Raw genomic sequence first — 15,887 nt, 5'->3', positions numbered from 1 at the left:
GAGCGCCTCTCGCAATAAAAAGTTAAAAGTAATATAATGCCCACATATGAGTGTAAACATTTAAATGTTGGCTCAATTAATAATAAAAAGTTAAAAGTAATATAGAGCCTATTATCGAGATGAGTGTAAGTATTTAAATGTTGGCTCAATTAATAATAAAAAGTCAAAAATAATAAAAATTGTACAATATAATTTGTTATATTTTAATTTTTTTATTTATTAATAAAATTGCGAACACTTTTTTAGATAAAAGAAAATCATAATGTAAATATCATATTAAAAAATATAACATATAACTAGTAATTATAAATTAAAATCCATTTTACCTTATAAATTAAAATAATGATTCCATAACCATATTTAAATTTAATTAATAAACACATAAAAACTTAATACTTACAATAAACTTACAATATGAAAAGATTTGTAACCATGAATATTCACCCCCACTTTACCGTGGATATTATTAACCTGGAAATAGGCCTTGTTACAATACCATGGCTTATCAATACCACATGCCTAGAAACCATAAATTATTTCACAATCAAAATATTTTATAACAATATGATAAGATTCTTAGCCATGGATATTCACCCCCACATTACCATGGATATTATTAACTTGTAAATAGGTTTTGTTACAATAACATGGGCCAATATCATGGCTTATCAATACCACCTGCCCAAAAACCCTAACTTAATTCACAATCAAAATATTTTATAAATATTTAACCTTTTTTTTTAATTTAGGCTTTTTTGATCCATAATATGTTTGACAAAAAACCTTTTGGTAAAAATCACATAGGAGAAAATCTCGTGCGTTTCGAACCAACTAGTGTGGTTCACCTTCCAGACAAGATGAGGAACTTGATCTAGACATCGAAATAAATAGATGTAGGGAAACACTAACTAGCAATTAGATTAGAACGACTAGTTTGACTCAAGAACAGTTAATAATATGAGTCCCTACATCTTTTTAGGAACACTAGATCAGATTTCATCTTCAAGATCTGCAAACGTGCCCTCTCGAAATGATGAACTTTAATTGTAGTGACCCTACTGTCCAAGGATGTAATTTTTGAATTCAGGCTTCTGCGATCCATAATATGTTTGACAAAAAAATATTTCGATAAAAATCACATAGGAGAAAATCTCATCGACGTGTTTCGAACCAACTAGTGTGGTTCATCTTCAGGACAAGATGAGGAACCCGATCTAGGCATCGAAATAAATAGATGTAGAGAAAACCTACTTAGTTGTTTTATTGAAATATTTTTTTTCAAACATATTATGGATCACAGAACCCTGAATTCAAAAATTACATCCCTGCACAGTAGGGCCATTGTGATTGTTGGGGCAATTATATGAATGATATATCGCCACAATATTAAATTTTCAACCAGGGAGTCGTAAGCAGTAGAGCTGATACATTATATGTGCCGATAATAGGTAAGTTCCTATGTCAGATGAGTATAGCCTAGATAAAAACCAATACTAACTTCCTCACACAATTTGAAAGCGAAACTCAAAAATAAAATCTTAATAAGAAATGTAATCTAATGGTTCTTGCTCAGGTAACAAGTCTATCCATTTACAGTCTCATGAAATGAAAATATGGATTCAACTCTGTTTTCCTGTAGCAGTTGATCTCAAACACTACACTAGAATCAATTCACTCCATTCAAGCATTAAACAAAGCAACTGGGACTAGTCCTGAAAGAAATTGTGCATTCTAGTACAGGAAATGTATGACAAGAGTCTTAACTAACAGCACATGTAGGTGAATGGTGAGATCTTTGATCTTTGCTTCCCTGTTCATTAAAATAACAATCAACAAATAAATGTGCAGGTTAAGAAATAAAGTTTTCATTCATAAAACTAATAAATTGTCACTCAGAAATTACTTACATAAAACAAGACTAGAATTGCATCAAACTCTAAAACACTTCTAAACCATATAATAACTAGAATAAGAACTTGCCTTGATGGCTTCGGTGGGCCCTTTCCAAGCTACCAAGGAAAGCTTGAAGACTTACAGAACTAAGAAATTAATTAACACATCGAATTCATCAATTGCTACTCATATTATTGATTTCAAAGAAATATTACAAAATCAAGTCTCTAGCATAACAGTAAAGTTAAAATTCTATTTCTCTATATTTCTCTAATCTCTCTCTAATCTCCAATCTCTAAATATCGTCTACAAGCCTTCTCTTATAGATAAATGGCATTACATAAAGGCTTAATAAAATAGTAACAAATCATACCAAATATTACAGTTTAGCTCTTTTACATATTCAACATCATCCTCATCACACGCACTGCATGAGGAGGAAGCATATCTCGATTTGTTGTAATAAAATGATGTTTTTGATCAACAATTTCCTTGGCCTCATCGAAGACAATTTTCTCAACCATCGAACCTGGAAAGTAGGGTCTGGTACTGGAATAATACAGTCAGTGCAGGAACACAGGTACCAAAATCATGCAGGTGCTGGAACATGGGTACCAGAATTACACGTGTTGTTGTTGGTGCTAGATGGGTGCACGAGTATGGTGAACACAGGTACACGGTGGATAAAAACACGGGCATCTGATCAGTAAATACACGGGTACCGTATGAGAACCCGAGTACCAGATTTCTAATGTTGGTACCAGACGAGTAGGAGCACGGGTACCAGATTGTTGCACTGGTACCAGATGAATAGGAGCACGAGTACCAGATCACTGCACTAGTACTGGATGAGCAGGAGCACATCTATGTGAGCCAATCCAATTAATCAGAGAGTATAAGAAATCAAATAATTCTATTTCTACTACAATAAAACATAAAAATCAAGCTTTAAATATAAATTACCTCATATATACACAAGGATGCTAAAAGTCATGTTTTTGAAGGTAGGGAAGTGGTGAGTAGGTTTCGAGGTAAATTTGGTAAAAAATAGAGGACAATATGGGGTATGAAAGGCATAAAAAATGGGAATCAACATTCCCCCATGCCTTAGTCATTCCATGTCCTCATGCAAAAAAAAGTATTAAACCATTCTTCAAAATTTCAAAAATGGAGCCTTCTTACAACTCCTTGTTAATATTTACACCCTTGAAGTATTTCTCCCCTGCACTCGATAATCTTGTAGCTTCCTCTATAGTAGCTTATGTGATCTCTAACTGCAGACCTCCTAGTTGAAAATATTCACCATCATAACTTTGAGTGAAGGCGTGAGAAACGCCCTCATGGTATCCTTTAAACTTCTCCAGAAATGGAATCCAACCATCTAAGTGCTCGAATTTTTCTCTGCACAACTAATATTCATTTGTTTCTTGATAAAACTGGAACATTTTTTCGTGCATATCTACCTCCACGCCAGCTTTAAGCACGGGTCTTAGAAAATTCTTAGGGATAAATCGTAAAGAGGGTTGAGTATCGGAAGTAGTAGGGTAACAGAAATAACAGAGTACTGGAAGTGGTGAAGTACCGGAAATAGCAGAGTACCAGAACTAGCAGAGTACTGGAACTGACGCTAGATGGAGGAGTGGAATGAAAGGGCAAATGGTTATGAAAGAGAGAAATAATGCTCATCTGGATGGTGAAGCAATCCAGAGGAGCATTTATAATTCGAAAGGGAATGGCAACGATCACATTGTTTCCATAATTACTAGGCGAGATCATATGGGATGATGGCGATACGTTGTATGTGAAGCTGATTTAGAAATCATTCTCGTTGATGATATCGCACTTCATGCAAATAAATGTTTAAACATGATGAATAGAATGTGGTCGAGTACAATAGTACGAGACAGTCCATATCAATGTTCTGGTAATCATTCATTGCCATCATTCAACTTTATGGTTATGAAATGGTGGTAACATCATTGTTTAAACGACCCACAGAGGCTCGATTTTAGAATTCATTTTCTCATATTATGATTGGCATTCATCCAATCACACCCATAATTATCCCACTTAATCATATTAAAAAGGATTTTTTCTTGGAACAACCAGGGAATGAAGGTAAGTACTTTAGGATTAGGATAGGGGCTTAACAAGTGATGGTAATAAAATTTCATGAGGGTAATTATATATTCATCACATGATTAATATGAATCTTAATAGCAGAAAATAAAATATTGATCTCATTCCTCCATTACTGTACCACAGACAAATATTTTCAGTACCGTATGAAAATTGTTTTGCAGTACTAGATGCACACATGAAACTCCTTTCTAGTACTAGATGAACATAGTTTTTCAGTACCGAATGCATTCAAGAAACTTCTTTCCAATACCGGATGAAATTTTAATAAGATGCCCTGATGCATAGTCTTCAAATTGGAATCCTCTAGGCTGCTCCTTGTAACATGTCGTAAAGGTCAAGATGGAGTAGTTGTTGAGTGATACTGATGTTGCATCTGAATTTGTTCTACTAGAAAAACTACAAACAACGCACTAGTACAGGAATTTTGAAATTGCAGTGGAAGTGTCAAAAAATGAGGAAAAGTAAGGCTGAAGATCCTAAATGATCTAGAATAGTCGAAGTTGATGAGTGCCAATCTGATATGCTGAAGGAAGCTAAAGAAAGCGAAATGAAGATGTTAAAAACAATCCCAACAACCACTCCCCCATGTCTGAGGTTTTTCATATTCTCATGCAAGAAAGGTAAGGTATTGAAGAAGTGAGGAGGGTTGTGTAGATGACTCAATACAAAGGACCCTTAAAAACAAAACGATGGAGCTAATGAGATAAATATTGAACAAAAATAATTCAACTCAGATTTATTAAAATGATGCTAAATTAACACCAAGCATAAAAGAAATTTCAAATCACTCATTACATAAGATTTCATCAATCTTTAACAGTTTTATGCTCAAGCAAAGAAACCTTTTATAAATTTAAAGGGCTCTCCTTCCTTGTAGGTAGGAGGATTTTTATGATCATGCCAAATGATGAACCAGTCAAAAATTAGTTATTACTAACCAAACCCCAAAGTCTTATAGTCATCCAAGTATTACAGATAAGCTTTGCAGTTGAGCTTTATTAGTTCTTTGTAATCATAGGTCCCACTTCTAAGACAATTATATCTTAGATATAGTATGAAAAACTAATGATCACTACAAGAAAAAATGACATTGGTGAGGGGCGAAAAATGTCACCATAAGCTCATTGGTGACGGTCAAAAGAGTCTTTGTCACCAAAAATTGAACGTCACCAAAGGTGGCGTCGCCAAAAATATAGGTGTTGTGGTGACATTCAAAGTCTATCACCAATAATGATTTATAATGATGGATAGCGACCGTCACCGTTTCATATGAGCAATGGTGACAAACCATAGCCTCAGTCACCAAAAACTAAATGTCACCAAAGGTGGCATCGCTAAAAGTATAGGCGTTATGGTGACATTCGAGGTCCGTCACGAATATTGATTATAATGACGGATAGTGACCGTCACCATTTCATATGAACTACAACGATTTATTATGATGGATCTTTCATGGCTGTCACTATTTGTGCATATATATGGTGACGTTCATTGACCGTCACCAAACGTCGCATTGCCAAAAGTATAGGTGTTGTGGTGACATTCAAGGTCCGTCACGAATAATGACTATAATGACGGACAATGACCATCACCATTTCATATCAACAATAACGATTTATGGTTATGGACCTTTCATGGTCGTCACTACTGATGCGTATATGGTGGCGTTTGTTGACCGTCACCATTTCATATTTTGGTGAGGGTCGAAAAATGTCACCATAAGCTCATTAGTGATGGGCAAAAGAGCCTCCGTCACCAAAAATTGATCGTCGTCATTCCATATGGATATCAGGGCACGATGGAATCGAACCACCAACCTCTTGCTTGTAAAGCAGATGCTCTTCCATTGAGCTAGCACCCTTTAAAGAATTAGACCTTAAAACTTCATAAATTGTAAATTCTACAACTTTCAATAAATTAAAGTCTCATAAATATTTTACTAAACAAGCAAAGAAGCATCGAAATTGCAGGTCCCTACCTAATGGTTATGGAAGTTATGAAATGTAGATGGAAGGAAAAATAGTTACGTATAAGAGAATCAATATGTGAAGTTGAATACTCAATTAGAAGTGAAACTCTGAAGACATTTATAACCTATAAATGACTTATAACTAGCAAATTCACCAAATATTTCAAAGGAAATGTCATAAGTGGATAGCATATGGAAGAAGAGCATTGATGAAGACTGATGCAATATGTTATAGGTTGAGTGAAATAAAAATCTCAATGTTGTTGTTGTTGGGTGTTTAGATATCTGAATGATATCTAAACTTATGTGCAAATGTAACATGGATTTCCAGAAACCATGAACGATATATATATATATATATATATATATATATATATATTCCCCCTTCACATAAACCAACATGCAATTTAGAATTTCACAAGTCCGCACTCAAAACACAACAACAACCAACAAATAAAAAAATTAACTTGGACAGAAAGCAATAGCTTCATCTTCATTCCTGAGCTACTTCTGTTTATTTGAATTCGACTTGTGACATTCTTTATCTAACAAGGAATCAAAATCATCACTAGTATTAAATTCATCCAACACAGACTTTGGAGATCCCACTAACATCTGCATTTTTGTTGCCATGCCTGAAAACCATGGAGATCCATGTCAATAGTAGAATAAGATGTGTGCCTGCTACTCGAGAACACATTCCTTATTAACCATTGTTATCTGACAGAAACCAAAGAGACAACACAATATCAGCGTACACAAAATCCCCTACCAGAATATAATCATAACTTAGCTAAGAAGTCTAAAAGATGTTCTTAATTAATAAACTTTATATTTGGAAATTATGTTTCTTTAGATTTAAAAAAGACTACATTGTACAACACTTCTGTCTATTTATCCAGGAAATTATATCATAGCATATGTCACGCGGTAGCAATCTACAGTACCTAAAGTAAAAAGAAAAATTTTCTCAAGAAAATAGATTTAGAAAAGAGCTTTGAAAACTATATGTTTGTCATCAAAGCTTTAATTAGTTTAACAACAAACTAGTTGGAGTTTGAAAATCAAAATCATTCATAGGAAACGAACAGGACAATGGCCAAAGTCACTATTCGTACAAATAAAGCTAGAGTCACTATTGCCATTGTAGATAACTGAAATTTGGGCAGTGGTCTAACAATTAGAGCTTATTTGCAGGGAAGACTCATCAATACCATCATTTTTTTTCCAAGGTTTGTTGTGTCTCTAGATCCAGATCAGATAGCTTTCTATTCTCAAGTTCTACTTTTCAAGTATTGATTTCTGGCTCACCCTTTAAAACACAATTCTACCACTCCATTTGATTTTGTTTTGTCAAGAGAATTGGCAAGACCTTCCCATCCTTTGTTTTACATCAATCAATAACCATCCATCAATGATATAAAGAATAACAGATACACAACAAAGGCCAAAGATGCGCTTGTTGTATACCTATGTTCTATGACTCATCTGACCTTACTAGTGCAAAAATCTCACCCTGAAAAAATAACATCCACGTGGAATTTACGAAAAAAATTAAATCAAACTCCAAGTAAACCAATTAAAATATGAACATCCTTTTAATCAATAAAATCTGTGACTTAAAATAAAAGTGGCCTAAAATTGAATGTTATATCAACCATGTCAAGTAACTAACATCGAGTGAGAAATACAGGCCATGCATATTGGATTAGTGAAATAATTGATCTGATAAAGCTCAAAATCAAACAGATGACTTACAGCTAAAAAATGAAAATAAATGACTTACAACTAAGACATGAGGTTGCCCCTTCAACCATTTCGTTAAATGACTCTTCTTTATGTCACGGACCATTAAACTTTTTCTGATATCAGGTGGAAGTGGTATTGTAACATTAACCACTAATAGAGTCTGTGTCCACGACTACTTCTCAAGATCCACTCCATTACCATCATTTGGGGCTAGATAAGATACATGCAAAAGCCATCAACATGGAAATGAAATCTACATCATTGTAAAAAAATGAGAGGAAAAAAAAATCCACAAATTGAAACAGATTGTAGGATAACTCATTCCTGCAACATGATTATCTTGTCATGAACAATAAAAAAAGAGATCAAGAGAAATGTAATTTTTGCCACATTTTGACAATCATTTCCTTTTTCATATTCTATAAGCAATTGATGAAAAAAGTCCGCTAAAGCTTGTCAACATCAGAATTATAGTAAAACATAAATGAACCGCTCCAACACATATATAATCCTAAACATAAGTATCTATACATATAAGTATTTATTGAGGACATTGTATTTTGTGAAAATATGGAAGTCAAATCTTTGAATTAACACAATTTATGGTACCATTGCCTTACGAAGTCCATTTAGAAATTTCTTCAAAGTTCAAAGTTCAAACAATTAACATGTGGCCTAAAAAAGCTTAGATTTGAAAATGAGATAACCCAAAGATGTAGAGCATATATCTCACATTTATATATCCTAATTTCCAGACATTGAAATGACACTTTTTAGCATACTATTGTGAATTCAACCTAAAATGCTAGAAAAAAAATATTGATGTTTATTTTTGTTAAAAATGGAAACTAGGGCCAAATTCCACTTTGAACAACTCCTTTGGGGCTAGATAAATGTGGCATAGAATTCCTCTTTTCGAGAGGACCAAAATCGATCTAAAGATCATCAAATTTGGATAAGTAGAAGTAGAATTTTGAATTTATGTTTCTCTCATGTAAATTATTTAGGTCGGCCTCAACTATATGTCGGTAAAGAGATCAAAAGTCGCATCCCCTCAACCCCACTGAATTGTATATGTAGAGGATCATTCCCTCTCATTTGGGACACATCAATCAAAATAAAAAGATATCTTTGTGGCAGCGAAGATTAAGGAGGATAAATTCACTACAACAGGTCAAGGGGGCCCAGCAAACAACCACATAAGAAGGTACACTTATACGTAACATAAGTTTCATTTAGATTAAGGTGCATGAAACACTTTCAAGCTAAACAAACTTCAACGGGTAATCTCACAGGTGACATACTACAATTTGACAATTAGTAGTCGGCATTGTTTCTTCAAGTCCATAACTAAATGATTAATCATTCAGAATTGGTTAAGGTGCAAAACTTACAAATTCACTTTAAGGACACTTGTTCCATTTAAAGAGTCATAAAAGATAAATTTAAATTTAAGATGTCACCAGCCAGAAAAAGTATTAAGCGCTTAATAATCCAACAATTGTAACACTTTCAAGACCTTTCAAATATTCATAACGATGACAATCATGAATCATTGGGATAATGAATTTAATTATATTATAATCTTAGTTGTGCACATTATCTTTTGGATGTATATAGAGCTTTACAAGTTGAGTCAGTTTATTAGCGACAAACCAGTTTCATGAACATTTAGAAAATGAAAATGAAGATAGAAATGAATGAAAGAAGATATCTACCTTGCAGGATAGTTTAGAAACCAAAGCACAAAATTATAGAATTTGGACATAGCGTTAACCACACTTTTGGGACTTTAGCTTCCCAAATAATTCACTTTCTTGTCGTCGACACCCTCTACAATGAGGGAAACTTTAATAACTATCAAGGTTTAGAGTTAGAAATATTATGTGAAAGTTCCTATAGATGGAGATCTTTCTCCCTTATTTCAATCACTGGGTAAAACTGCAAGTCACACATCAAAAAAGATCTATGTTACTAATGTGAGTATTTATTCCTTTAGGTATCATGAAGTCTATGGGTGCTACACACCCACACACACACATATATATGTGTGTGTGTGTAATTAAGCCTATAGGCAGCATGTAAGCCTTTCAATGCTCTTTGCACCAGATGTATTCTTACAATGGTCAATGGCTCATAGGTAAAACCATTGGATAACAAAAATCAATGTTGGATAAAGCGAATAAAAATACCAACTGCGGAACTGAAGATAACAACGCCCAAAAGTTTGCTACCATATCTGCATTTTCTGGCAGACCTCAGGATATACAGTAGTTGCAACTATTTTCATATCATAGTTAGGGTAGAAAGAAACAAGGATAAATTACAAGTGGCCATCATTGATTGCATTAGAATGTTGATATGATTATGAACACATAGTGATAATGGTTGTAAGATGACAAGAAATAATGCATATCTAACTCACAAACTGTACCTGTGTATGCTTCAAGAATGAACTCATAGGCTTGTAATTGAACTCTTACAACCATCAAATTAATTCATGCACTATCAAGCAATATCATCAGTGATATATTGCCTTATAAAAGATTATGCCTCATACCTTGAATTCGACCTAGAGTTTAATGCACATTTCAATCATAAGAAGTACTAATCTTAGATAAAATGGGCAACTAAGTTAGGGACTAAGCTTCTCCACCCAGCCATAGATTGGGTAGCACTGTGGTATTTCTCGCTGCCCAATTAGCCCCGAGCTAGATTCCAGGGCATAAGGAGGTTTCTCAAGAATGAAAACAACCAGGAATCCAAAAAAATATCTCCACCCCGAGCTGTCAAGGGGAAATGTTGAAGATGCAGCTAAACTGATCGAAAAAATGCTTGATTAGGATTTTGTGTCTTGGAATGCAATCATTTTAGCTTTTGCCAGCAAGGCCACAATAAGGAGACTCTGAAGCTTTACTTTTAGATGAAGCTTGCAAGTTTAAGGCCAGACCAATTTACATTGACAAGTGGTCTAAATCCATGTGCCAACTTGATGTGTCCGTAGTGTGGTGTGCAAGTTCAAGAAAAGGTAATCAACGTGGGATTTGAATCAAATGCCTTTCGAGAGCTTGCTCTTATTGAAATGTATGTTAAGTGTGATAGAAAGGAGGATGCAATCCAAGTGTTTGATCATATTTGCGTGCCTAATGTTTTCACATGGAATTCTTTGGTTGTTGGATATGCCCGATGCAGTAGGTTAGAGCGTGCAAGGTAATTGTTTGATATGATTCCTGAGAGGGATTTGGTCTCTTGGAGTACATTGATTGGGATCTACACCCAACATGGGTATAGTGAGGAATCCCTCCAACAGCTTCGTGAAATGCATAGGTCTAGCATGAGGCTGAATTATATTACCTTCAATAGTGCCCTCAATGCTTTTTACCTTACACTCAATCGAGCAAGGAAGACATCTACATGGCTTGATAATCATAAGTGAACTTGAATTGGATGTCTTTTTCGGGAGTTCCATTGCAGACATGTATACTAAATGTGTTGGAGTATAGATGATGCACACCTTCTATTTGATAAAATGGTTATGTGAGATGTCATTTCATGGACATCAATCATTACAAGTTTGGCACCTTAGAGAGTGCACACCAATTATTTGATACAATGCCTACAAGGAATGTAGTTTCTTGGAATGCAATGATGGCAACATATGCCTAGGTTGGGTATGGTGAGAAAACCCTACATATTTTTAGAGAAATGTTTTTGGCAAGAATGAAGACAGATTGGGTCACCTTTGTTAGTGTTTTAAGTTCATGTGCCCATTTAGCAACTTTGAAGTAGGGCAGGAAAGTCAATGTACACACTATCAGAAGTGAACTCAAGTCAAAATGGGAAGCCACCTGACTTGAAGACTACCATGCACATCGAACTGGTGGGCCATGCAATCTGGCAAAAGCTAGCTGGTGTGGGGTTTGAACCTGCAACCTGCCAATGACAACACCCGCATATGAGTTTGCAACGGAAGTGGTATTCCTAGTGAGAGATTAGAGTTTGCAAGGGAAGTGTTTGTTAAAATTCCACTAAGAATATGCGTTGAGGCAGTACAAATGGTCTCCCTCTAAAGTTTTCTCCCCAAGTTTAACAAAGGGTGGATCAGTTGCACAAGTAGCACCAAATGCCTCTATATTCAGACATTCAATTTTATTTCAAACTGCTCAAAGCTCAAACATAGCTCTGTTCTTATTAAATATCCACTTAAGAGGTCATACGATTGTCGCGTCTTATCAATTTACAATTTGGCACATAGCAGTCGCCAGGAATGTTTACGAAGATCCAAAATCATTGTAGTCTCTTCCAGCTTTTTCAAAGAAAACTTTCACCAAGTTGGTAATATTTCTATATCGACCAAAATTAAGACCCCCTCTTTGGGTCTATAATGTATTTTTTTATTGGAATGGTTCATGGCTATTGTCAAAGCATTGCAAGATTTGGCAGATTGGTAAAAATTTGTGCAAAATAAATGTTTTATTGCACTAATTACAGAGATATGGACTTGAATTCCATTTGCCTCATTGTAACTACTTCCTGGTTTTGGTGCAAACAAACATATTATTAGAGTGGCACTTAAATTCTGGCACTCGTATCAAAGTGGTGGTTCCCTGATATTTTATATCGTGAATGCGTGACTGAAATATAGGACTCTTGGCCCGCATGCAAAAATATTTCATTTCAAGGATTTGGTGATATACCCAATGTGTATATTGTAGACTAGGATGTATACGCAGTAGCTGTCGGGATTCGACAATGAAGCACTAGTCATGTCTTCATGACCCAAATGCAAGAAGTTTGAACCCACATGTCCAAAATGCCATTTTTGGTATTTGGATAGATATGTAGTGTGTATATGTAGTAGGCTGAGCAAATATATATGACATATACTCGGTGGTTGTGGACATACAATGAAGTACTAATCAAGCACACTATGAAAGACAGACTACTACAGTGTCTAAGCAATTATTCAACCTCTTGTCTTGTCGAGAACCAAGAAAAAAAAAGTATGAACAAAGAAATTGAATGCATATATATTTTGAGCCATGATTGTCCTACTTTGGGTTGATTTGATATGGACCATTGTAGACTTTGCAATCGAATGAAGTAGCGAAGCTGAAAGGAGAAGTTTAGAGTAGGTAATGAGCATAAGATGAATGCTACCATCATATTAGGTGCTAAATCTTCCCATAGCAGGCTTCAAAACCAAGAGGATATACAAAACATACATGGGTATTTGCTTTGTTATTCTAGGAAGTTTATATTGTCTTAGCATGCCTTAAAATGATGTGGTAACTTTCAAGACAAATGAGTATTAGCCTTTCCTATGTTGTTATTCTAGCCTTTTTGGGTTCATGGCTACCTCAGGTCTTCTCGATTAGAGTGTTTTCTAACATAGTCCAGGGCACAGGGAAATGCAGTGAAAGCTGCGAGAAAGCCTCAATTCCATATCCTTTCTATATCAATTCAAGGCATTGTCAGCTGGATGGATTCAAATTGCAATGCTATAACAACACTGTAAGGATTTAAGTGAACAACCTTTACTATAAGTTTCTCATCAGATGGGATCATCATCAATCCTCTCCAATCTTCCTATCCTAAAAAACTCAAGGGCTTCAGTGTCAAAGGCATGAAGAATTATGCAATTTCTGTCAGCAACTTTCTCCAGTTATCTGACTGCAAGAACACTCCAGATTGTCTGCTGAAGTGCAATATTCCTTATATGCAGAGCTGCAATGAGCAATGCATGTTTGATAGGACATTTTGCTATCCCCTTCTGAATGAGACAATATGGCACCATGGAGATGATGACTTTGCTCACTTCTCCTAGTTGCAGTGCCAGAGTTTCATTAGTTGGATACTCACATCCATATTGACCCGTTTGGATGCAAAGTGTGGGCTAAGTGGGAATTAGGTGTTATGGGCACTTTTTGATGATGTTCACTATGACCCCAATGTGGTCTATCAACATGCAATAGATGTAACTGACAATGTGAGGTGTGCTTCTAAAGATGGCTATCAAGGAGATGAGTTCTGTCAAGGCACTGGATACATAAGAGTATGCAAAAAGCATGGTGAGAAGGCACATGATAAGGATTGTCGAAGAGATCACAATGCAACAAAGAGAATAGTCCTTGCAGCTAGGCTTATGGCTTCGACAACACTTGTGGCAACAAGTCTTATTGCACTTGCTTTACACAGACAACATAAATAATCTAGTTTTTGAATTAGACAGTCTAGGGAGGAAGCCAACTTACAAGCCTTCTACCTATGCACTCTGAAGAATTCAAACTTGATCTATTCTCTTATAAGATGTTGGAGAAGGCCACTAAAATCTTTGCTACTACAAAAAAAAGTGTGGACATAGTGCTTGTGGGACTATATATGCTGGGAGGCTTACTGATGGTCACCTTGTTGCTATAAAAGGGATCCATTTTGGGAGTTCTCATGGAGTAGATCAACTATTAAATGAAATTAATATCTTCTCAACAGTGAAAAAAAATAAAACTTAATACAAATTCTTGGTTTTGTTTATTAACTGGATTTGTCTCTACTTGAACTGAGGGTTTATATATACTAATGTTGATGAGGCGATGATATAATTTCCTACATTGTTTACCTTGTTGTTAAAGTATGTTAGAATTTTGGAACCAAGTCAGTAAGAAGCAGAGTTCATCTCTGTTCTACCTGTGATTATCATATCAGGTTGAGTACTCCCTACTTACTGTTGTTATTCTGCTAGTATCAGATTCTGCAAATTAGTGTTCTAGAGATTAGATTATTGCATACATGGTACGAGAGCTATGTGCCATCATTTGCAGAGAAATGCATTCAAGCAAGATACATAAAGGGTTGTGAATGAGTTGAAGTCATCCACTAATCGGGTAGTGAACAAATTGGATCAAAGAGAGCAACAACCAGATTCTTAGTTGGAGCACTCTAATGAAAACCATAATTCCCTAGACTCTATTGATTCTCAAGCAGAACTACTGGATCAAATTCAAAGGTTGTACAAGATAAAATGACAAATGTTATAGATCAGTGCAATTCCATTTTTTTGAGCAATCTCATCAGATAATTGGCACTCAATTTAAGTTTCAAGAACAGTAGTTTGATATGCAGAAGACTGTGGATACTAGTATGGTTGATCTTCAAAAGTTCTATGTAAGATTAGGACAAGACATAGGGTACCTTCAAAAATTAACTTCACATATATAAAAGCAAATCACTGAAGTGGCTAGCACTATATCATCTCAATTAGACAATATTCAAAATAAAATAGATGACATTGGCAACACAGTGACTTTGTCATTGGGTCAACAGAAACTATTACTGGATGACCAAAGTCTTGCTTTGCAAGGCCTTGATACTCTTACACAAACTCAAGCTGAAGCATTTGAATAAAGCAAGTATCAGTACAACAGCTTGCTGATAATGCTTGCCAGCACTAGCTTGAGTTCACTACTTACCAAGAGGAGCTTTAGCCAACTCATAATTTCCTAGCATAGAGCTCCTTTGTGGTTTTGTCAACTCAGGAAGAATTTGAGTCAAAGAAAGCCACTATGGTCATGGCTTAGAACAAGTTATCTTCATTGCAAAATTCCATTCTTCTTGAATCTCGGGCTATTAATACCATCTTCTTCTACTTGATTATGATGTGTGTGCTCTATATGTTGATAAAAACAAAAGCAAACCAATAAGGTCAGATGTGTTCTGTACTCTATACTTTGCATATCATTTTCCATTGAGTTCATCATAGCCCATTTTAAAGGCAGTGTCTTTCACAACAAGGTTGGATTGCCTCAAAGACATTTTATGTAAGAACAACATTTTCATATACCTTGCTCTCTTGGGAGTTCAATATTTTTGACTCGTATACCGTCAGTAACAATGGAACCCAAAAAACAGCACATAAACTTTTTTAATGTGCTAAATATTGAAAGGCACTCTTGCTAAATATTCTGCACTTCAATGTTGCCAAGTTAATATACATGTATATTTGTAATATAACACGGGATCACCATCGCTGATGCATTAACATTCATGAAATTGACCGATAAACTTTTCTTGGGAGTTCAATATTTTTGACTCGTATCCAAATAATAGAACCCAAAAGACAACACATCAATTTCTTTGA

General features: G+C 35.1%; 2 pseudogenes; both read left to right on the top strand.

Moving 5' to 3' along the window:
- The first annotated feature begins 13,057 nt into the window (after positions 1-13,057).
- LOC149227126 (probably inactive receptor-like protein kinase At2g46850) lies at positions 13,058-14,206 on the top strand (annotated as a pseudogene).
- Positions 14,207-14,553: 347 nt separating this feature from the next.
- Positions 14,554-15,675, top strand: LOC149227125 (protein GAMETE EXPRESSED 1-like; annotated as a pseudogene).
- Positions 15,676-15,887: the final 212 nt, after the last annotated feature.

Source organism: Pinus tabuliformis, chromosome J (assembly GCF_031772625.1).
Source record: "Pinus tabuliformis cultivar Carrire ecotype Pingquan chromosome J, CPIR1, whole genome shotgun sequence".
NCBI classification, from domain to species: domain Eukaryota; kingdom Viridiplantae; phylum Streptophyta; class Pinopsida; order Pinales; family Pinaceae; genus Pinus; species Pinus tabuliformis.
The sequence above is the reverse complement of the archived record's forward strand: the minus strand, read 5'-3'. Positions and strand labels throughout refer to the sequence as shown.